General features: G+C 47.7%; 1 long non-coding RNA gene across 2 annotated transcripts; it reads left to right on the forward strand.

Moving 5' to 3' along the window:
• Positions 1-4,499, forward strand: LOC120702456. 2 transcript variants are annotated; one of them, XR_005686414.1, is made up of 3 exons: positions 1-3,416; positions 3,515-4,097; positions 4,192-4,499. It is a non-coding gene; the product is annotated as an uncharacterized LOC120702456 (long non-coding RNA). The 2 variants fall into 2 exon arrangements; XR_005686413.1 differs by having other exon boundaries at positions 1-4,097.
• The last annotated feature ends 17,655 nt before the right edge of the window (positions 4,500-22,154 follow it).

Consider the following 22,154-nt stretch of genomic DNA (forward strand, 5'->3'; position numbering starts at 1 on the left):
TTCCTCAGCTCTCATGTTCAGGTGCTCATGCTCAGAATGGTGTCGCTGAACGCAAACATCGTCATCTCATTAAGACTGCTCGGACACTTCTCATTGCATCTTTTGTGCCCTCTCATTTTTGGGGAGAAGCCATTTCTACAGTTGTATATCTAATCAATCGACAACCTTCTTCTAAACTTGCTGGAAAATGTCCTGGTGAGATTCTTTGTGGGATACCTCCTAACTATGATCACCTCCGAGTTTTTGGGTGCACGTGCTATGTCTTGCTTGCACCTCGTGAGAGAACTAAGTTGACTGCACAGTCTGTTGAATGTGTTTTTCTTGGTTACAATCCTGAGCATAAGGGTTACCATTGTTATGATCCTTCCTCACGTCGCAAGCGTATCTCTCGTGATGTGACATTTGTTGAGAATTGTCCATTCTTTTATAACCCTTCTACTCAGCCCTCAGATTCTCCCACAGAGTCCACATCGTTTCTCTTTCTTCCTCCTATTTCATCAAGCGATACTGCCACACTACTACCGCCACCACCACCTGATACCCTTATTCCCGATCCGGCTCCTTCCATCACACCTATTCCTGTTGATCCTCCATCACCACCACCGCCACCTCCTCCACCCTCTAAACCACCTATCACCAAAGTTTACACCCGTCGTCCCAAAGCTCCTACTGAACCTCCATCTACTCCTCCTTCCTCGATCACTCCCGATATTTTTAATGATTCTAATACTCTTTCTGAGTCACATGATGCTTCTGATGAGCCACAGGTTGGTCAGCACTACAATCTACGTGATCGTACCACAATTGAGCCACCTGACAAGTTGGGGTTCCCACGTGTTGGTGCTGTTATTGGTGAGCCATCCAGTTATCATGAAGCCGCCAATATTCTAGAGTGGCAAGCTGCTATGACTGAGGAACTTGCTGCACTTGAGCGCACATGTACTTGGGATCTTGTTCCATTGCCATCTCATGCAGTACCTATCACATGCAAATGGGTATTCAAAATTAAAACCAAATCAGATGGTTCTATTGAGAGATATAAAGCTCGCTTGGTTGCCAGGGGTTTTCAGCAAACTCAAGGTGTTGATTATGATGAGACATTTGCTCCAGTTGCTCACATGACCACTGTTCGCACTCTAATTGCAGTGGCTGCTTCTTGTTCTTGGACTATCTCTCATATGGATGTTAAGAATGCTTTTCTCCATGGTGATTTACATGAGGAAGTGTATATGCAACCCCCACTAGGTGTTCATGCACCTTCAGGATATGTTTGTCGTCTTCGTCGTGCATTATATGGTCTCAAACAGGCTCCTCGTGCTTGGTTTGAGCGCTTTGTTTCTGTGATACGGACTGCTGGCTTTTCACCAAGTGAGCATGATCTAGCCTTATTTATTCATCGTTCTCCACATGGACGCACTTTACTTCTTCTATATGTTGATTATGGGAGATGATATGGAGCACATTTCTCATGTGAAGAAGCAACTTGGGGAGCAATTTCAGATGTCTGATTTAGGTCCTCTCAGTTATTTCTTAGGGATTGAGGTTTTGCGTTCTGCCAAGGGCTATTATCTTTCTCAGTCCAAATATATACAAGATCTTCTTGCTCGCTCTGGCATTTCCGATAGTCGGATTGCTACAACACCTATGGATCTTCACTTGCAGCTTCGTCCTACTGATGGTGCCCCCTTGGAGGATCCCTCTCGATATAGGCATATTGTTGGGAGTCTTGTTTATCTAACTGTTACTCGACCTGACATTGCTCATGTTGTGCATATCTAGAGTCAGTTTGTGAGTGCTCCTACTTCGGTTCACTTTGGACACTTGCTTCATGTGCTACGTTACTTAAGGGGGACAACATCTCAGTGTTTGCTTTATGCTTATGATAGTCCACTCCGTCTTCATGCTTACTCGAACTCCACTTGAGCGAGTGAGCCCACAGACCATCGTTCAGTCACTGGTTATTGTATCCTTCTTGGTTCTTCTCCTCTTGTTTGGAAGTCCAAGAAGCAGTCAGCTGTATCTCGATCAAGTACAGAGGCAGAACTTCGAGCACTTGCCACTACCACTTCAGAGATTGTATGGCTTCGTTGGTTGTTAGCTGATTTTGGTATTTCTTGTGATACCCCCACACCTCTCCTTTGTGATAATACCGGAGTCATACAGATTGCTAATGATCCGGTGAAGCATGAACTCACAAAGTATATTGGTGTTGATGCATCTTTTACTCGCTCTCATTGTCATCAACAGAAAATTGCTCTTCAGTATGTGCCATCAGAGCTGCAAGTAGCAGATTTTTTCACTAAAACACAAACTCGAGAGCAACATCGACTTCATTTGCTCAAACTCAATGCTTCCGATCCTCCACCTCCGCCTTGAGTTTGAAGGGGGGTGTTAAGGCCCAAGAGGCCCACTATGCTTATATACACACAACAAGACTACTGTCTCACCCTCTTGTTCATTCTTCCTGAAGGTATTCTAACAGATGCCACTGCTTAGCATTGGGATGCTGAATAGCCGGAGATTGATTATGTACTTTAGTAATAGGCTTTTCCAATCAAGCAATCCTCTTCGTAGTATAGGGTCAACGGAGGGGAACTTGGTCGCCGCTCCGACCAGGCAGCTGCAATGCCACTCGGGTGCGTGCCATCGACGTGGCATGGTTGCATTGTGTGGCTCAAAATGACAGTTGTTTGACGATGTGAAAGTCAGAGTGACTGCTCGGCCATGGCCAGGAACATCCCTATCTTTGGCTATACTGAATAATTCTTGTGTGTATCGTCTTCTTCTTGTGCTTGTAGCTATATTTAGCTAAGCGCATGACTATGTCTTCTGGTTGCACGCACGTTCAGCTCGACACAGACTTTATAGTCGCATTAGAGCGGGTCTCAATGGCGCCAACTGTGGATTGCTCGTTCATGCCGTGAGTCTAGCAGGCTATTCTGGGCAATTTCTGTGCATAAGAGTGTCCTTTAAATTCATTCGAATGCATCCTGAAAAGATATCGGTCTGCAATAATAAAAAAACTTCTAGTCCTCATGTTCGAGTGTGCATCAGTGCGTGTCCAATCCACGGCTCGATTTTTACCCCTAGCTAATAAGCTGCTCAGTTGTTCCAATAAACTTGGCATCAATCTCGTTAGCGCGTCTCCTGCACACCCCCGGAGGATTAAATGGAAGTTTCTGTCTATGTGCTTGCTTCTGTCGTGATGCACTGTTGATGATAATGAAGAACCCAGTGCACCACGACGGAGCCAGCACATTGACAAAAAATTCCATTTCATATGGAGTTTGTAAAGAGAGGGTAGATTGATATGTCAAGTCCATCAGAACACACCAAGCTGTGTATTTGAAGGCATCAAGTTTTCACATGCTTCTCGAAAGATCGGGTTCACCAACGTGAAGTAAGCATAGCTTGAGGTAGGATTTTTTGTTGAATAATTGTTCAGTGAGGTTTTTTTTTTGTTCTAGCTATAATTTCCCAAGCGCTTGGCCATGCCTTTTTTTTTTTTGTTCAGCTCAGGTGGACAGGTGGTTGTCTAGGAGAAAACTCCTCTACACAAGTAAAGTCTGCCATGGTCCAATGCCGGCCAACATCGTCCTGGAGGTGCAGCGCCCACACTGCATCATCCTCTGAATAAGTGCAAGACGTGTGGTTTCAGATGTTTAGCTTCAGAAACTGCCATGTTTGATCACCTCAATACATTCACTCAGGACAACGATGATAAAGACGGTATGTACATGACCAAGATTGGCCACGTTCTTGGTCGTTGCGGGCCTACCGTTTCAAGGTCCTGTCGTGATTGCCAGTTGAAGGAGCTGAGCTCCGACCTACTTGAAACTCAGTCCATTTCCAACCAAGAACAGGTGCGGAACAAGGTGCAGCAGAAGGGTGAAAATTGCTTTGTCATGAACCAAACAACCGTGTCAGATGTAAAAACTATAGAGATTAAGTTGGCACGTTACGTTTCCACAGAGCTACTCAAGACCCCTAATCCCTGATCCCTTCTGGAAGGTAAAATGATCTAGACGTATTTTCCCATAACTCTGTTTTCCAATGTTTCAGGAAAGCTTGGGATAATTGTCACTGGCGAAGTGCAGGTTCAAAGCTCTCTCTCTATATATACTCCTTTTTTGCTCTCTTCACTAATTCTATCATTCAATTACCTTTTGTTAACTTCAGCTTAACTTACAGGGACACGATGTTTCCCCCCATCAGCACTTTTTGGATCAAGACTGCAGCCGTTATATGCGTACGGATTGCATTTGTAGTAGTAGTAGTAGTAGTAGTAGTATGTGTTAAATTCTCACAAGGGTGTGATTGTATCATCCTCTTCATGATGTTGTTACTTAAGGTCATGCTGGTTGACGACAGCAGCATCATACTTGTTGTACTGCTAGTTTAAGAGAAAATATGGGTACTTGGTTCAAGCAATCTCTTTACACTCTTCCTAGTATACTCTGTTAAAAATATCATCCGTTTCTTACTTGATGGTCATGCAACTGAACTGCGTTGGTCATGAATTATATCCCTCAGGGAATTCTGGCAGCTATGATATCGGTTTAAAAGAAAATTCGGTGTTGGCTCTTTATATATCATCTCCACTAGTTACTTCCACTAGGACACGAGATGGTACAACCCTGCTGCCGGCCCGTCAGTCAGTTTGATTCTAAAGCAATTAGGCTATGAGCAAGGTTGAGATTTTAGAGGAAAACTGAAAATTTTTTCTCGAACACGCAGGAGAGCTGCGTATCTTTGTATTAAGAGAGGAAACAGTCCAATTACAAACACATCACCTTACCTTGAACTACAGTAAGGGATGCAACTGTTTTAGACAAACAAAATATTACATGCAAAGAAGAATTTGGGACCTGACCACAGCTAGACCTCCTCTAACTAGGAACTGCAACTCCCTCTAGGCTCAGGGTAGTAAGCCCTTTGGCACCAGAGATTTGCCATAAGTGAAACTCATCCTTAAAGGCCTGAAGAGCTCCCTGCAAGTTTGGTGCTACTCCATCGAAGATGCAGGCATTCCTGTGCTTCCAGATGATCCAGGCTCCAAGGATTACAGGAGAATTAAATCCCTTCCGTAGTTGCTTCTGTAATTTCTTCCAAGATTTCTTCCACCAATCTGCAAGAGAGCTAGATGTGCGACTAGGCACCAAACGAGTTAGGTTCAGTGGCTGGAGAACGCTGAACCAAAATTGCCGTGCGAACACACAAGTAGTGAGTAGATGTTGGACTGTCTCTTCTTCTTGGTCACACAGCGGGCAGCGGGCAGGGTGAGGTAGTCCTCTTTTCTGCAAACGATCAGCAATCCAACATCGGTTGCGAATGGCCAACCAAACAAAGGTTTTGCACTTGCTGGGTGCCCAGGATTTCCAGAGCCTCTTCCAAGGTTCAAAGCCAATGGCTCCTTAAAAAAAAGCTCTATATGCAGATCTAGTAGAGAATGTTCCTGAGGCTTCAAACTTCCAGTGATGAAGGTCTTCCGTGTCATTTACAGCAAACTTAGCGAGGGCATCCCAAAGTTCTAAATATTCAGCAAGGCCCTGCAACTGAGAGCTCCTCTTATGTCTGACACCCAGGAAAGCTCAATCATAGCATCACTCACAGTTCTTGATTTTCTTAATCTTGGTGGTACGGTCTTGAAGACATTAGGTGCCAGATTCTCAATACTGCAGCCGTGTAACCAATGATCAATCCAAAACAAAGTGTTCCTACCATTGCCAACCGTAGTCACAACTGACACGGCAAACATAGCAGTAGTGTTGGGGTATATTGGAATTTCCAGACTAGCCCATGGACGGTCCGGTTTAGTTTTCTCAATCCAAAGCCATCGCATTTGCAGGGCCCAACCCATAATTTCCAGGTTATGGATTCCTAGCCCCCCAAGATCGATAGGTCTCATGACCTTTTCCCATGCCACTAAGCAGCTGCCTCCATTGATCTCCTTCCTTCCCTTCCACAAGAAACTCCTCCTAATTTTGTCTACTGCTCGGATGAACCATTTAGGGACTTTGATAGCGACCAGCAGATAAATAGGAATGACAGTTAGAATAAATCTCACTAAAACAGCCCGGCCTGCCAAGCTCATCAGAGAAGCCTTCCAACCAGGAAGTCTGTTGGCAATCTTCTCAATCCAAATCATCAAGTCACTGCGTCGCAGCTTTCTGTCCGAGATTGGTAATCCCAAATAAGTGTTGGAGTAATGGGCTGGGCCCATTTATTCTAAAGCATTAAAAGAATTTAAAGCCCACTATTAATGCTAGGGAATCAATGTTTAATTCCGTACCGGGAATTGAGGAGGATCTCAACCGACTTAAAAGGTGGACTTCTTGTACACCACTTGTGAAGCCGGTAAGAGGAGGACGGTGAACCACACGCGCGCGCGCTCGCTCGCTCGCCTCGCCGTGGCCGTGGCCGTGGCCGTGGCCGTGGCCGTGGCCGGACGGGCGGTGCGGTGCGGCGCGGCGCGGCGCGGCGCGGCGCGGCGCGGTGCGATGTGATGGCTATTTTGCCGTTGACAGCAATTAATCGTGCGATTAAACGTGCAATTAAATCTGTAATTAATGGCCATAACCGCATCACCTAAATGACTCTGATGGTGTCCAGGTTCAACGATCCTGAGCACCTGAGTCACTATATAAGGAGTGCCATTCCCCTCATCCATCCTGCACCAGAGCACTGAGGCAACTCGGCTCCTCTCTTCTCCCTCTCCAGTTGCAACAACTGAGTTCCCCAACGCTAATTTCTGCGCGCACAGAATTAGCGTGAGAGGTTTTTGGGTAACGCTTTAGCGTGACTGCTCAAAAATACTAAGGCTTTGCCCGATTGTACGACTACTTCCTGGTGGACGAGCCGAACGACTACGTCGACTACATTCTGGTGGCCGAACGACTACGTCGACTACATCTTGGTGACCGTTCGTGGGACTGCACTGCGAACTTCTTCCTGCACCAATTTAGTTCGACTACTTCGACTGAGGCCAACCGAGTAGATGTCTACTCCAGTTGGTAACAGCGCAGCCAATGCCTCCGGCAACGGCCCCGCTTTAGGGTACTCCCTGAAACTTTGGTTATTTATATTGTTTATGCTTATATGTGTGATAAGTATAAACATGTTCACATGTTTTATTTTACTCCTTAAAGTCATAGAAATATTGCTAGTTTATACATTTAATTTTGGAATTAAAATATACCGAAAATTGCCTAGATTTCTAACAATCCAAAAACCTGATTGTGTTAATAGGCTTTCGGTATCTAGCTTTGCTGCATCAATCAAACCATCACCTTTTGATGGTTCAAATTACAAACGTTGGCAAGAGCGGCTTATACTGTGGTTAACACTATCGAGAGTGATCCATGTGAAAGAGGGTAAGCCTGAACAATTCTCTCCAGAGGAAGGGAGTGCGTTCGATGAGGCTGATATCCTCTTTCGAGGCTTGATCATTAGTGTTCTCGGTGATAACCTGGTGGATTCTTATATCCGGCTGCCAACTGGCAAAGCTTTGTGGGATGCTCTTGAGGCTCAATATGGAGTATCTGACGCCGGGAGTGAGTTGTATATCATGGAGCAGTTCCTTGAGTACAGGATGGTCGAAGACCATTCTGTAGTGGAACAGGCTCATGAAATACATACTCTGGCAAAAGATCTCAAAAATTGCAGCAAAGAGTCCCCATGTGTGTTACCCAATAAGTTTGTGGCTGGAGGTATAATCTCTAAGCTGCCACCTTCTTGGAGGGACTTTGCTACTTCTCTAAAACATAAGAGACAGGAGTTCACAATAGATGGACTCATAGGGACTCTTGATGTTGAGGAGAAGGCGAGAGCAAAGGACATACGTGGGAAAGGAGTTGTTGGTGCTTCAAGTGCCAATCTTGTTCAGAAGAACAACTCCCATAAGAATAAGAAAAAGCCACCGCAGAACCAACCAAAGACTAAGAAGACAACCACTTTTAAGAAGAAGAAGAAGACGGGAGCTTGCTATGTGTGTGCTAGTACGGATCACTTTGCTGCAAAGTGTCCGAACCGCAAAGGCAACGACTCCGCCAACATGGTTATTAGCGAGCCTGGAGGAACTTCGGGGTACGGTAATTTATTACCTACTGTTCTTTCAGTCTTTGGTTCACCCGAGTGGTGGGTTGACACTGGTGCTAATATTCATGTTTGTGCTGATGCTTCTTTGTTCTCTTCTTACCAGACCGGCGGGACTTCCTCCTTGCTGATGGGGAACGGATCACATGCGCGTGTTCTTGGTGTTGGTACGGTAAATCTGAAGTTTACTTCGGGGAAGACCGTGCAGCTGAAGAACGTGCAGCATGTCCCCACCATCAAGAAGAATTTAGTCAGCGGCTCTCTACTGTGTAGAGATGGTTTCAAATTAGTCTTTGAGTCCAATAAATGTATCTTGTCTAATTTTGGTACTTTTGTTGGAAAAGGTTATGAAAGCGGAGGTTTGTTCCGTCTTTCTTTGTCAGATGTTTGTAATAAAATTGCATACAATGTTATTAACGTTGATGAAACAAATGTTTGGCATTCGAGGCTTTGTCACGTTAATTTTGGTTGTATGATGCGCTTAGCTAATTTGAGCTTAATTCCAAAGTTCACTTTTGTCAAAAATTCTAAGTGTCATGTATGTGTTGAATCAAAACAAACTCGTAAGCCTCATAAGACCGCGGAGGCAAGGAGCTTGGCACCCTTAGAATTAATTCATTCCGATTTGTGCGAAATGAATGGAGTGTTGACAAAAGGTGGTAACAAATATTTCATGACTTTGATTGATGATAGTACTAGATTTTGTTACATCTATTTGTTGAAGTCAAAAGATGAAGCTTTACACTACTTTAAAATCTATAAAGCTGAAGTAGAAAACCAACTTGAGAGAAAGATCAAAAGAGTTAGGTCAGATCGTGGTGGCGAGTATTTCTCAAATTTATTTACTTTATTCTGCGAGGAACATGGTATTATTCATGAGAGGACGCCTCCCTATTCACCTCAGTCAAATGGGGTTGCCGAAAGAAAGAACCGCACTCTAACGGATTTGGTTAACGCCATGTTAGATACAGCGGGACTTTCCAAGGAATGGTGGGGTGAGGCTATATTGACTGCATGTCATGTCCTAAACCGTGTTCCTACAAAGAATAAAGAGATAACTCCTTTCGAGGAATGGGAGAAGAAAAGGCCAACACTGTCATACTTACGTACATGGGGTTGTTTGGCAAAAGTGAGTGTGCCAATAACCAAGAAACGTAAGCTTGGACCTAAAACTGTGGATTGTATCTTTCTAGGTTATGCTATTCACAGCGTTGGATATAGATTTTTAATAGTGAAATCTGGAGTACCTGACATGCATGTTGGTACTATAATGGAGTCCAGAGATGCTATATTTTTTGAAAACATTTTTCCCATGAGAGATGAAACAAGTTCATCTAGGCAAGAGTTCATCAAGGATGATGGCTCTGCTGAGCCGATAGAACACAATGAACATACACTTGTAGAAAATCCTGAGGAGGATAACAATGATGCTCCGAGAAAGAGCAAGAAACAAAGGACTGTAAAGTCTTTTGGTGATGATTTCATTGTATACCTCATAGATGATACACCCAGAACCATTGAAGAGGCATATTCATCTCCTGATGCTGACTATTGGAAGGAAGCAGTAAGGAGTGAGATGGATTCTATTATGTCTAATGGAACCTGGGAGGTCGTTGAACGTCCTTATGGATGTAAACCGGTTGGATGCAAGTGGGTGTTCAAGAAAAAGCTTAGGCCAGATGGTACTATTGAAAAGTACAAGGTTAGGCTTGTGGCCAAGGGTTATACACAAAAAGAAGGAGAAGATTTCTTTGACACTTATTCACCAGTTGCCCGATTGACCACAATTCGAGTGTTACTTTCCTTGGCAGCCTCTTATGGTCTTCTCGTTCATCAGATGGACGTTAAGACGGCTTTCCTCAATGGAGAGTTAGAAGAGGAGATCTATATGGATCAGCCGGATGGGTTTGTATCAAAGGGTCAAGAAGGAATGGTTTGTAAGTTGTTAAAATCTTTATATGGTCTCAAGCAAGCGCCTAAGCAGTGGCATGAAAAGTTTGATAGAACTTTGACCTCTGCCGGCTTTGTTGTGAACGAAGCTGACAGATGTGTGTACTATCGCTATGGTGGGGCTGAAGGAGTGATTTTGTGCTTGTATGTGGATGACATACTGATCTTTGGCACTAGCCTTAATGTGATTAAGGAAGTCAAAGAGTTTTTATCTCAAAATTTTGAGATGAAGGATCTGGGAGAAGCTGATGTTATCCTTAATATAAAGCTGGTAAAAGAGATCAATGGTGGGGTGATTCTTACACAGTCTCACTATGTGGAGAAGGTGTTAAGTCGCTTTGGTTATAGTGACTATAAACCTGTCTCAACACCATATGATGCCAGTTTAATTCTTAGAAAGAACAAAAGGATAATGCGTGATCAACTGAGATATTCTCAGATCATTGGTTCATTAATGTATTTAGCGAGCGCTACAAGACCTGACATCTCGTTTGCTGTAAGCAAACTGAGCCGGTTTGTTTCAAACCCGGGAGATGATCATTGGAAGGGTCTTGAAAGAGTAATGCGCTATCTGAAGGGGACAATGAACTATGGAATTCACTACACCGGGTACCCAAGGGTACTAGAAGGGTATAGTGATTCAAATTGGATTTCTGATGCTGATGAGATAAAGGCCACAAGTGGATATGTGTTTACACTTGGTGGTGGAGCTGTTTCCTGGAAGTCTTGCAAGCAGACCATCTTAACGAGGTCAACTATGGAAGCAGAACTCACAGCATTAGATACCGCCACTGTTGAGGCTGAGTGGCTTCGTGAGCTCCTTATGGACTTGCCGATAGTTGAAAAACCGTTACCGGCAATCCTAATGAACTGTGACAATCAAACAGTAATTGTCAAGGTGAATAGTTCAAAGGATAACATGAAGTCATCTAGACATGTGAAAAGGCGGTTGAAATCTGTCAGAAAATTGAGAAACTCCGGAGTTATAGCCCTGGACTATGTTCAGACGGCTAAAAATCTGGCAGATCAGTTTACAAAGGGTCTTTCACGAAATGTGATAGACAATGCATCTATGGAATTGGGCTTGAGACCCACGTGAGTCATTCTATAGTGGAAACCTGTCCTATGTGATCGGAGATCCCGTGAATTAGGATGGTGAAACAAACTAAAGTCTGACTGTGAGAAGAGAACCTTTGTGAAATGGGCTCATTCCGTGTATAAGGTGCATTTCTCTTCTAATCTGTATGGCAGGTTGGTCTATACCTTAATGTGTGCCAGGTGGTTTCTTTTAAACAAATGAGTTGTTTTATTGAAACAAAGATGTTGTCCTACAGAACATCTAAAAGGAACACACCTATATGAGTTTGACCACTGGTCATGGTCTATGAGAATTGGGTATTCTCTAGAAACTCATGAAGGGCCTGGAGTATGACTTATAAGCTCCAAACCGCGGGGATGCTTTTGCAGCCTAGTACCAGTGTAGGGCTCTGGTCAAACTTGTTTGCACAAAACTGGCAATTCAAGGCATAGTCCATTGCACAGTTGTGAATAAGTGTAGCCTTTGTCCTAGATGGAAGTTCAACTTAACAGTCTCTGTCGAATACTGGTATATCAATGAGAGAATGAGGGTATTTCTAGTGTGGCTTAAATTTCTTGGTGGGGATTGTTGGAGTAATGGGCTTGGCCCATTTATTCTAAAGCATTAAAAGAATTTAAAGCCCACTATTAATGCTAGGGAATCAATGTTTAATTCCGTACCGGGAATTGAGGAGGATCTCAACCGACTTAAAAGGTGGACTTCTTGTACACCACTTGTGAAGCCGGTAAGAGGAGGACGGTGAACCACACGCGCGCGCGCTCGCTCGCCTCGCCGAGCCGGGCCGGGCCGGGCCGGGCCGTGGCCGTGGCCGTGGCCGTGGCCGAGGCCGAGGCCGAGGCCGAGGCGAGGCGAGGCGAGGCGAGGTGCGGCGCGGCGCGGCGCGGCCGGCCGGCCGGACGGGCGGTGCGGTGCGGCGCGGCGTGGCGCGGTGCGATGTGATGGCTATTTTGCCGTTGACAGCAATTAATCGTGCGATTAAACGTGCAATTAAATCTGTAATTAATGGCCATAACCGCATCACCTAAATGACTCTGATGGTGTCCAGGTTCAACGATCCTGAGCACCTGAGTCACTATATAAGGAGTGCCATTCCCCTCATCCATCCTGCACCAGAGCACTGAGGCAACTCGGCTCCTCACTTCTCCCTCTCCAGTTGCAACAACTGAGTTCCCCAACGCTAATTTCTGCGCGCACAGAATTAGCGTGAGCAGGCCTCCGAAACCTTGCTCGCCTTGAGATCCTGCACGGGATAGGCGGGCAATCAGGTTTTTGGGTAACGCTTTAGCGTGACTGCTCAAAAATACTAAGGCTTTGCCCGATTGTACGACTACTTCCTGGTGGACGAGCCGAACGACTACGTCGACTACATTCTGGTGGCCGAACGACTACGTCGACTACATCTTGGTGACCGTTCGTGGGACTGCACTGCGAACTTCTTCCTGCACCGATTTAGTTCAACTACTTCGACTGAGGCCAACCGAGTAGATGTCTACTCCAGTTGGTAACAGCGCAGCCAATGCCTCCGGCAACGGCCCCGCTTTAGGGTACTCCCTGAAACTTTGGTTATTTATATTGTTTATGCTTATATGTGTGATAAGTATAAACATGTTCACATGTTTTATTTTACTCCTTAAAGTCATAGAAATATTGCTAGTTTATACATTTAATTTTGGAATTAAAATATACCGAAAATTGCCTAGATTTCTAACAATAAGTGGTGGGGAAATTAGTTGTTGTGCACTGCAGGGTGCTGTTCACGACCTCCATAATTTCCCCATCGCAATGAATTGGAATCACGCAGCTTTTCTGTAAGTTAGTCTGCAGTCCAGAAGCCTCACCAAATACTTGCAGGAGTTCCTTAGTAATCTGAAGATCCTCTTCCTCTGATCTAATAAAGAGTGCCACATAATCTGCGTATAAGGACAACCATTGACCAGTAGAGTGGAGGGGTAGGAGCAGGCCTTCCGCTTCAGCTTTCAAAAACAGACTATTTAGAACATCCATGACCAAGATAAACAGCATGGGGGGAGAGGGGATCTCCCTGCCGAAGCCCTCGCCGATGAGTAATGAAGACTCCCGGCTCTCCATTTAGAAGAACTTGAGTTGAGGCCGATTGTAGGAGATTAGAGACTAGATTACGCCATGCAGCTCCAAAACCCAATTGTGACAAGATCTCTAGTAAGAAAGCCCAATCTACTGAATCGAAGGCCTTGGAAATATCGAGTTTCAAAAACAGGCTTGAGGTTTTACGTCGATGTAGAACCTTGATGGTCTGCTGCACCAACATGTAGTTATCATGAATGCATCTGCCCCTTATGAATGCACTTTGATTCGTAGCGACCAAGCTGTCCAGATAAGGAGCTAAGCGATTTGCCATCATCTTGGTAACAAACTTTGCGAAGCTGTGCACAAGACTAATTGGGCGATAATCCTTGGCTTCAACCGCATCAGCTTTTTTGGGGATCAACGTTAAATATGCGGAGTTCAGCAGCTCTAACATTCTTGTATCGCCTTGCTGTAGAGTAATGATTGCAGCCATGAAATCAGCTTTGATGATTGACCAACAGGACTTGTAGAAACGCCCAGTAAAGCCATCCAGCCCTGGAGCTCGATCAGCCGGGAGTGATCTGATAGTTGCCCAGGCTTCCTCTTCTGAAAATGGCGCCTCAAGTTCTGATAGGTCAATTCCTGCTCTGTGAAATGTAGCCAGGTCAAGAGTAGTAGTTCTGGATCTTGCAGTTCCCAATAGACCATCAAAATGCTCGAAGAGGATCTGGTGTTTATCTTCCTGAGCAGTGGCTACCCGGTTACCATCTATTAGTTTGGAGATGAAATTTTTCCGCTTACGGAAACTAGCTTGCTTGTGGAAAAAGGACGTATTTGCATCCCCATCCTTCAGGTAGCGAACCCGTGATCGAAGCCGAGCAATCGTTCTCTCGAGAGAGGCAAGCACTAAGCAGTGCCGCTTGAGCTCACATCGCAGCCAATTCTCTTGTCCTGACAGAGCACGGTGATCTTGTGCTATCTCCAGGTGATGTAGAACATGATGAGCAAGGGCGAGCTGTGTTTTTACATGCCCAGTTTGCTTCTGACTCCAAGATTGCAGAGCTCTTGTGAGACGTTTCAGTTTAATGGATATTCTTTCTAGGGGGCAGCGGCTCTGAACAGGCTGGTCCCATGATTGTTGCACCGTCTCATGAAACCCTGGGAGTTTTGTCCAAAAGCTTTCAAAGTGAAATCTCTTTTTCCCTCTGATTCCTTCCCTGAGTCCCAAGATCAGCGGGCAATGATAGACATTTCAGTGGCATGGCTTTGTAGAATGTTCTCTGAATAAATGTCATCCCAATCATTAGTACAAAGTACTCGATCTAACTTGACAAGAGTAGGGGACTCTCTCTCGTTTGACCACGTGTAACGTCTTTCGAGCAAAGGGATCTCCTTTAACTCCATCTCATTCACAAAACGACGAAATCTCCCCATCATTGCTTGATTAACATTCTCATTGTTCTTGTCCTCAGAGCAGTAAATCATGTTGAAATCACCTGCCAGCATCCGTGGTCCAGGGCAGCTTGCTCGCACCTCTCGTAGTTCATCCAAAAAGGCTACCTTTTCAGCATCACTTTGGGGGCCATAAACTCCCGTAAGCCACCAGGGAGGGTCATCATTGCTGCTGAGCAGAACTGACACCGAGTGGCGATGGACTCGGTGGTGGTCCACCATGAAGGTTCCTTCTCGCCAAGCCACCAGGAACCCACCTCTTGTTTGCTGTGCTGTTAGATACACAAAATTAACAAACTCCTGACCGAGAAAGGAGGACACATCTTGTACCGAAATATGTGATAACTTTGTTTCTTGAAGGCAGACCACTGCAGGCCGAGACTCATCAACCACTTTCCGAAGGTTATCTCTTCTAGTCTTGTCATTGAGACCACGTACATTCCAAATAAGAATACTGGATCTATCCATTGGATTAAGGTAGCACTGAGACCTGGCCACATAGCAAGAATGCCTCTCAAGCAATAATTACAGGATCGGCTACAACACGAACCTGATCCTCAGGTGGGACATCCCATCCAAAAAGAGCAGAGAGGGCGGTCAGATGATCCTGACCAAGAAGATGATTATAAAATTTTGTATATTGATCAAGCGCTTCATCCGAGATCCGTCTGTTAGGAATAAACCACGTCATGTCCGTGCATGGCGTGTGTCAGGTCGAGTTGTCGATGGCGCGCGTGTTCGAGCTCGCGTTTGTGTCCCTCATCTAGGTTGAGAGGGCGATCAAGGTGGAGACGATCCTCGACGCGCAAGGCCTCTGGGAGGCTGTGTCACCATCAGGCAATGGCGTGGTGGACGCGCACAAGAACAAGACGGCGCGGGCGCAGCTACTACAAGCGCTACCCGAGGACATCCTCATGCAGGTGTCGACGAAGAAGACGACGAAGGAGGTTTGGGAGAGCCTCAAGATGAGGTTAGTTGGCGCCGATCGTGTCAAGACGCCGCGCCTCGCCACGCTCAAGGGGGACTTCGACAAGCTAGGCATGGCGGACGGGGAGTCGCTGGACGACTACGCCGGCAAGATTAGCGGCATGGCCGCAAAGTATGCCTGTCTCGGGTCCACGCTCGACGATGTCGCCATGGCGAAGAAGCTACTGGACACGGTCCCTGATCGGCTGTACCCGGCCGTGGCTGGCATCGAGCAGTTCTGCGATGTCGAGAAGATGGCGTTCGAGGAGGTGCTCGAGCATTTGAAGGCGTTCGACGAGCGCTCGCGGCGACGCGCGCAGATCACCGGCGTGCAGGCGCCAATCGGTGGTCAAGGCGGCGGTGACAGGCTCCTGCTCACCGAGCAGGAGTGGAAGGCGCGGCACAAGTCAAAGTCCGGCAAGGGCAAGTGCTTCAACTGTGGCGTCCGTGGCCACTTCTCGAGGGAGTGCCCCAAGCCAAGGAAGGAGGAGGTGTTGCTCGCCAACGCCGACGACGAGCCGACGCTCCTGTAGGGCGGGATGCACGGCGGTGTCGTGGTTTAGGGGGAGTTTGTTAGGAATAAACCACGTCATGTCCGTGCATGGCGTGTGTCAGGTCGAGTTGTCGCGCGCGTGTTCGAGCTCGCGTTTGTGTCCCTCGTCTAGGTTGAGAGGTCGCGTCAAGTCCGTCGTGTGTGCGACGAGTACGTGGAGTCCAGGGAGTGTACGTGCTAGGTGCTACCTGATCTCGTGTGTCATGTGTGTTGCGTGAATCACGCGTGTGCGCGTGTTCACGTTGAGTCAGTTAGCTTGTTTGGGTTTGATCGAGTCCTAGCGATTGACTTGTGCGGCAAGTCCGTTGGGAAGCTGGGACGGAGTCAAATGGCATGCGTGTGGCGCGAGGCATGGGTGAGTCGTGCACGCAGTTGGAACTGGTGCATGGCGGCATGCCGGATCGCGCGGATCACAGCTTGAAGGCCGGGAGAATGGAGTTCGTGCTCCAGGCGTGTGTGCGTTCCAGGTCTACAAAAGGCCATTGTACTCTCAGGTGTCAGTGTTCGAGTCCTCAGAACTGAATACAAAAGCCAACATACAGGCCGTCCGGCGGCCGGGGCGTTCGTCGCCAAAGCTTCTGTCTTTTGTTTTCTATCTTCCTCCTTGCGTGCGGCGTGAGAGTGAGTGATTAGAGGATTAGTTCCAACACCGTCCTTCCTCATTAGTTAGGCCAAGTTTTCTGCAGACAGTAGAGGCCGAAGCTCTATCTGTTTCAGGAGGTAGTTTAGCAATTGGCGGCTGCGACGTGGTAGGCTGACAGGTCCTGCCGTTTTTGGTCTTCTCTTCTGGACAACCGGGGCAGGCAAGAGAGATTCCACCGGTTTTGAAACCTTGCTAATAAACTCGGCCACCGGGGTAGACGATGCTGCAGCTTTCCGTGGCGTCCGGCTGTAGACGATCAGGTTGTCCGGAAGAACTCTTTGGGATAACCCCATGCTCACAGTGGTCGCGGGTGGAATGGTGGCCGAAGACGCCCCCTCAACAGCCTTACCCGCGGTGGTCGCAGGGGCCGGAGGTGCGTCCTCTGAGGCCGGACACCCGGCGGAGCAAGTGTTGATCTCAGGCGGGGCCGGAGCAGAGTCAGGGACCGCCGCCTCCGTCACCGTGGTGGTTGTAGGAGCTGGAGCCGCCTGGAATTCGCGAGTTGTCGCAGGGGCCAGAGATGGCTCAGGCGCAGCCCTGCAAACGATGGTCGCTGGAGCAGCCAAAACCCCATCAGCAACCTCAGCAGTGCAGCCAATGGTAGTGGGGGACTTCATTGCCTCCGCCAGGGGAGGTTGGTGCCTCTGCAACAGCCGCGTCAGTGGTGGTCGCCGGTGCTGGTGTCGTCAATGCCGGCAGTGGCACCGCAGCAGCAGGATCCAACGTGGCGGTCACCGGTTGTGGCCCCGGCAGGGCAGTACTGGGCGCCGGAGTCGAAGCGAAACGCTCAGTGACAGGGGAAAATACCGAGACGTCCGTTGCCGCGAGATCGTCAAAGATGGGCAGCCCAGCCGCCGCGGCAACTTCGTGCCCAGCGTCCGCAGCACCCAACGGCTCGGGGACATTAATATCCCGCGAAGACTGGGCGCGGTCTCATGCACAGGACACGAGACGTCGCCTAGGACCGAGTCCTCGCACCCGGTGGCCGGTGGACCCAGCCGTGAATGCACCGGGATACGGTGGGCCCCTTCCGAAGGAGCAGGATCGCCAACAGCCGCCGGCGCCGGCGCCGGGGAAGAAGTCGAGTTGTGCTGTCGTTGCTGTCTGCGGCGCTGGTGATCATCGTCCGCCGGCAGAGGAGGGGGCGGGCGATTGTCCGCCGATGATGGCTCCCCGATCCGCTTCGTAGAGATTTCGACAGGGTAGACGAGAGTACGTTGCTCGTGCGTCTCCCCCCCAGATGTTGGCTCCGGAATCACAAGGTCAATCCCCGGAGGGATGTCCCTCGGGTTAGAGCACCAGGCCACCAGGCGAAAGACATCTCTTTGCGCATCCATCCCATGGTGAAGGCCGCAAGGAAGGCAGCAATCACTGAGTAGTTGTGAAGCCGTGTCCAGATCCCATGCATGCGCTGGGATTCCTCTGAGCTCAATCTCCGTAGCAGAGGGGAGATTTCCTGCTGAAGCGAGGAGGAACCGCGACCAACGCATGGCATGCAGACGCCCAGACGGGATGATCAGCGGCCTTCCGTCGTTGAGAATTGTGGTAGCCGATAGCTCATCAGGTGAGACCAGGAGGAAGCTAGCAGGGCCCAAGGGGTACAGGGACAGCAAGCGTTCCTCGATCTCGAAACGTTGAGCGACAGCAGGTAAGATGGAGTTGACCAGGCCGCCGGGATTGTCAGCGACCACCGAGCGGACGAGGGCCCGCCCGGCAAGTTCTTCTTCCCACCGAGCAATGGCAACTGAGCGCTTAATCACACGACGTGGCCTCTGTTGCTGGCCGACATCGGTGATCCTGTGATCGTTGCCGCTCAAAGCAGGGGAGGGGTGATCGTCCAGGGCTTCAGGATTGAACGACGGCTGATCGCGGCTTCCACGGCGCGGACGATTGCGAGCGCGCCGACGGCGCCGCACAGGGGCGTCGCCGTTAGCCTGGGTAGCTGCCGCCGTCGGCGCAGTGTCTGAAGGGGTCGCCATGGTAGCTGCCGCCGCCGGCGCAATGTCCGCCGGGGTCGCCATGGTAGCTGCCGCTGCCGTCGGCGAAGCCACCACCGGCCGCCACACCAGCCTGGGGGAGGCGGTGGCCGGAAGAGCCGCGCGCCGAGCGGGGCAGATGTAGGACATGTGGCCCGTCTCACGGCAGCGGAAGCACCGAGTGCTTGACTTGCAGAACGCCGCCCAGTGCCGCGAAGAGAAGCACTTGAAGCACTTCCCTCGGAGGTCGACTGGAACGGGCTGAGGAGGTCGCCGCTCGGCGCGACGTGCAGCCAAATGCGTCTTCCAGCTAACCGCGGTCACCCATCCGTCGGCATCAGTCCCCGGGATTGACGACCGGCGGGCTTCCGGCCGCACCACAATCCGTGGCCCTGCACGCCGAGGAAGGTCCGACAGGGACGATGGCGTCAGGCACGGTGGGGTAGTGCATGCGGCAATGCCGTGCAGCAGCGCCTCCTTGAAGGATAACTGAGAAGCACTGCCGGATTTTCCCGAAGGAGGAGTGTCACGACACCAGCAGCGCTGGGCCTTGCTGCGCCCAGTCGGCTCGCAAAAGGGTGTGTTCCACGCCGGAGAGGTGGTGGGGGTGGCCGCCGGGCTCGGAGTGAGCGTCGGCGGGAGGGGAGTGGCCGCCGGCTCCGAGATGGACGGCGGCGGGAGGCTGGTGGAGGGGGCGACGGCGTCGGGGAGGAGAGGGGGTGGGGGAGGCGGACGGTCCATTTTCCTCGCAGCACTATAGTGTATTTGACTTGCAAACTATGCTCAGACATCAGCTTTGCCTATCTCGAAAATTGAAAATAGGTACTGCCATTGTTAGCATCTCAGCAATTGCATGCTCCATGCCTTGCAACTGAATATTGTTTAACATGATTAGTCAACCTAGCAATGCACTCTGTGCAATAGGAAACAACCATATATTTAAAGATGAAGATCCTACGGTGGAGGATTGCAAAAGGAAGTTTATGTATGAATTCTCTTACCTCCTCATATAGCTCAACAAAGGAAGTTTATGTATGAATTCTTCTTACCTCCTCATAGAGCTCAACATAGGAAGTTTATTTATTAATTCTCCTTACCTCCTCATAGAGCTCAACAAAGGAAGTTTATGTATGAATTCTCCTTACCTCCTCATAAAGCTCAACAAAGGAAGTTTATCTATGAATTCTCCTTACCTCCTCATAGAGCTCAACAATTGATATTTATCTATGAATTCTCCTTACCTCCTCATAGAGCTCAAAGTGTCAACAAAATCTAATCTCGGCTGTGGAAGCTTGGTTGCAGAATGTATAATTTTCAGGATTCCTCGACTTCTCCTTCCTCCTTTTCTTTTTCCCTCTTGTAACTAAATTCTGGTTCTTCCCTTTTTATTTTACTCTCTGTTTTTATTTACATGTTGTATTATGTTTGTCCTAAATAAAATTTGACTAACTTTGACCAAGTCTATTGAAAAAATATAGCAATAAGTATACTATCCAACATATGCACTATCAACAAATACCTTCATGGTGAATTCAATGAAATAAATTTGGTATTGTAAATGTTTTTATTTATTTCTATAGCTTTGGTCAAAGTTTGCCAAATTTGACTTAGGACAAACCTAATATAGCATGTAAATAAAAACAGAGGCAGTAAGAAAATCACAGTAGGGGCGTGCCCCACTTGTTTCCTTAAAAAATGCACTCTGTACATGGACTGGGCATAATGGACAACCACTCAATGTGTCTTTGCAAATTGTGCTAGATCATTTGCCTTTTCATATGGGGAAAAGTCTAGATCGTTTGCCTTTTCATATGAGGAAAAGTCTAGTTTACACTCTCGAATTATCGTAGAAGTCCGATTTTCCACCTTCAATTACAAAACCGGGTAACGAGAGCCATCCAACTATAAAAACCGGACAAGTTTAACTCTTTGGATGGTTTCAAAGGTGGTTTTGTATTTTTTTTTTTTAGAAAATGAATTGTCTCTCACAACTGCAACCTACCATGCTATTGATTTATAGGAAACTTTGGTCAAGGCCTCGTTATATGTCCCTATTGCTCACCTCTAACAGGAAATAAGATTGCACAAATCTGCAACCAGTCAACCAATTTGAGCAACCATCTATCGCTATTAACATAACAATTAGGCTGTGAGTTTGAGATTTTAGAGGTAACTGAACATACCTGCTGCTATTGCTTAGCATTAGGACCCTGCATATAGCTGACAATTGTTTGTGTACCGTGATGATATGATTATTCGGTCCACCAAACAGAGCAGATGCTAGGCCAGGTTCAGTGTAAGTTAACTTTAGCATGCTTCAAGATTTGTATTTATTTTTATTAACTGTGAGCTCCGTCTGTTGGTTATCAACCTTTTTTTTGAAAAAGAGAAATTCTATTGATTTCAAGAAGTTACATTGAGATGATACAACGACTTCAAACTTTCCCGACCTATGCCAAAACGGCACACAACAGAACATACTAATGACTGTCAATCCTAAGATTAGACCGCAATCCATGTATCGAGATAAAAAAAATCTTTGACCACCCACTCCAAGAACCGAGATGCCGCAACAAGCACATTCGGGAAAGTAGGTTGTTGAAGGATAGCCAAGTACGAAGCCAGTGTATACTCGAGTATATTAGCTGCAAAAAAGAAGAATGTTTATTTTTAAATACGACAATATTTCTGCAGAGCCAAATAGACCAACACAAGGCTGGCACTCTTACAAGGACAAGAGATTTGTAGTTTTTGGGTATTCCATTGAGCCAACTTTCAAACATATTTGAAATATTGCGAGGTTTGAAGAGGCCCCATGCTGCATACACCATAGCCCAAGCCATCTGTGTAAATTGACAGTCAAAGAATAGATGTTGTATCATTTTTTTTCATGACAGAGATAACACTATTGGTTGCTTTGCCAGTTTCGTTTTGCAAGATTGTCCTTTGTGAGAATTACACCACATTTAAGGTACCAAAGAAGGCACCATATTCTATGAAAACCAAGCCCCCTATGAAAACTATAGAAACCGCAACAGAGGCCACATGATCTTGATCAGAGGGCACCGGACAGAGGTGGGGAAAATTTTCATTTTCATGCCCACATCTCCCCACCATTCCCTGCGTGTTTCACAATCCGCCCCCTCCAACGCCGTCGCACTCGAGATCGTGCCGTTCCATCTCGTCGTTTCGTCTCCACAGGGGATTCCGCCCACCACATGCAAAACGCACCGCTGCAGGCCTCGAGCGGTGCCCTCGTGCAAAATGCGTTCCGCACGAGGTCGAGATTGCCTATTTCTCGGGGTCACCAGCTGATGGAACCCCTATCACATGGCGGTGTGAGTCAGAGTGCCTGTCCTCCATGCAGGGGCGGTG

The sequence above is a fragment of the Panicum virgatum genome, chromosome 4K (genome assembly GCF_016808335.1).
Source record: "Panicum virgatum strain AP13 chromosome 4K, P.virgatum_v5, whole genome shotgun sequence".
Classification (NCBI taxonomy): domain Eukaryota; kingdom Viridiplantae; phylum Streptophyta; class Magnoliopsida; order Poales; family Poaceae; genus Panicum; species Panicum virgatum.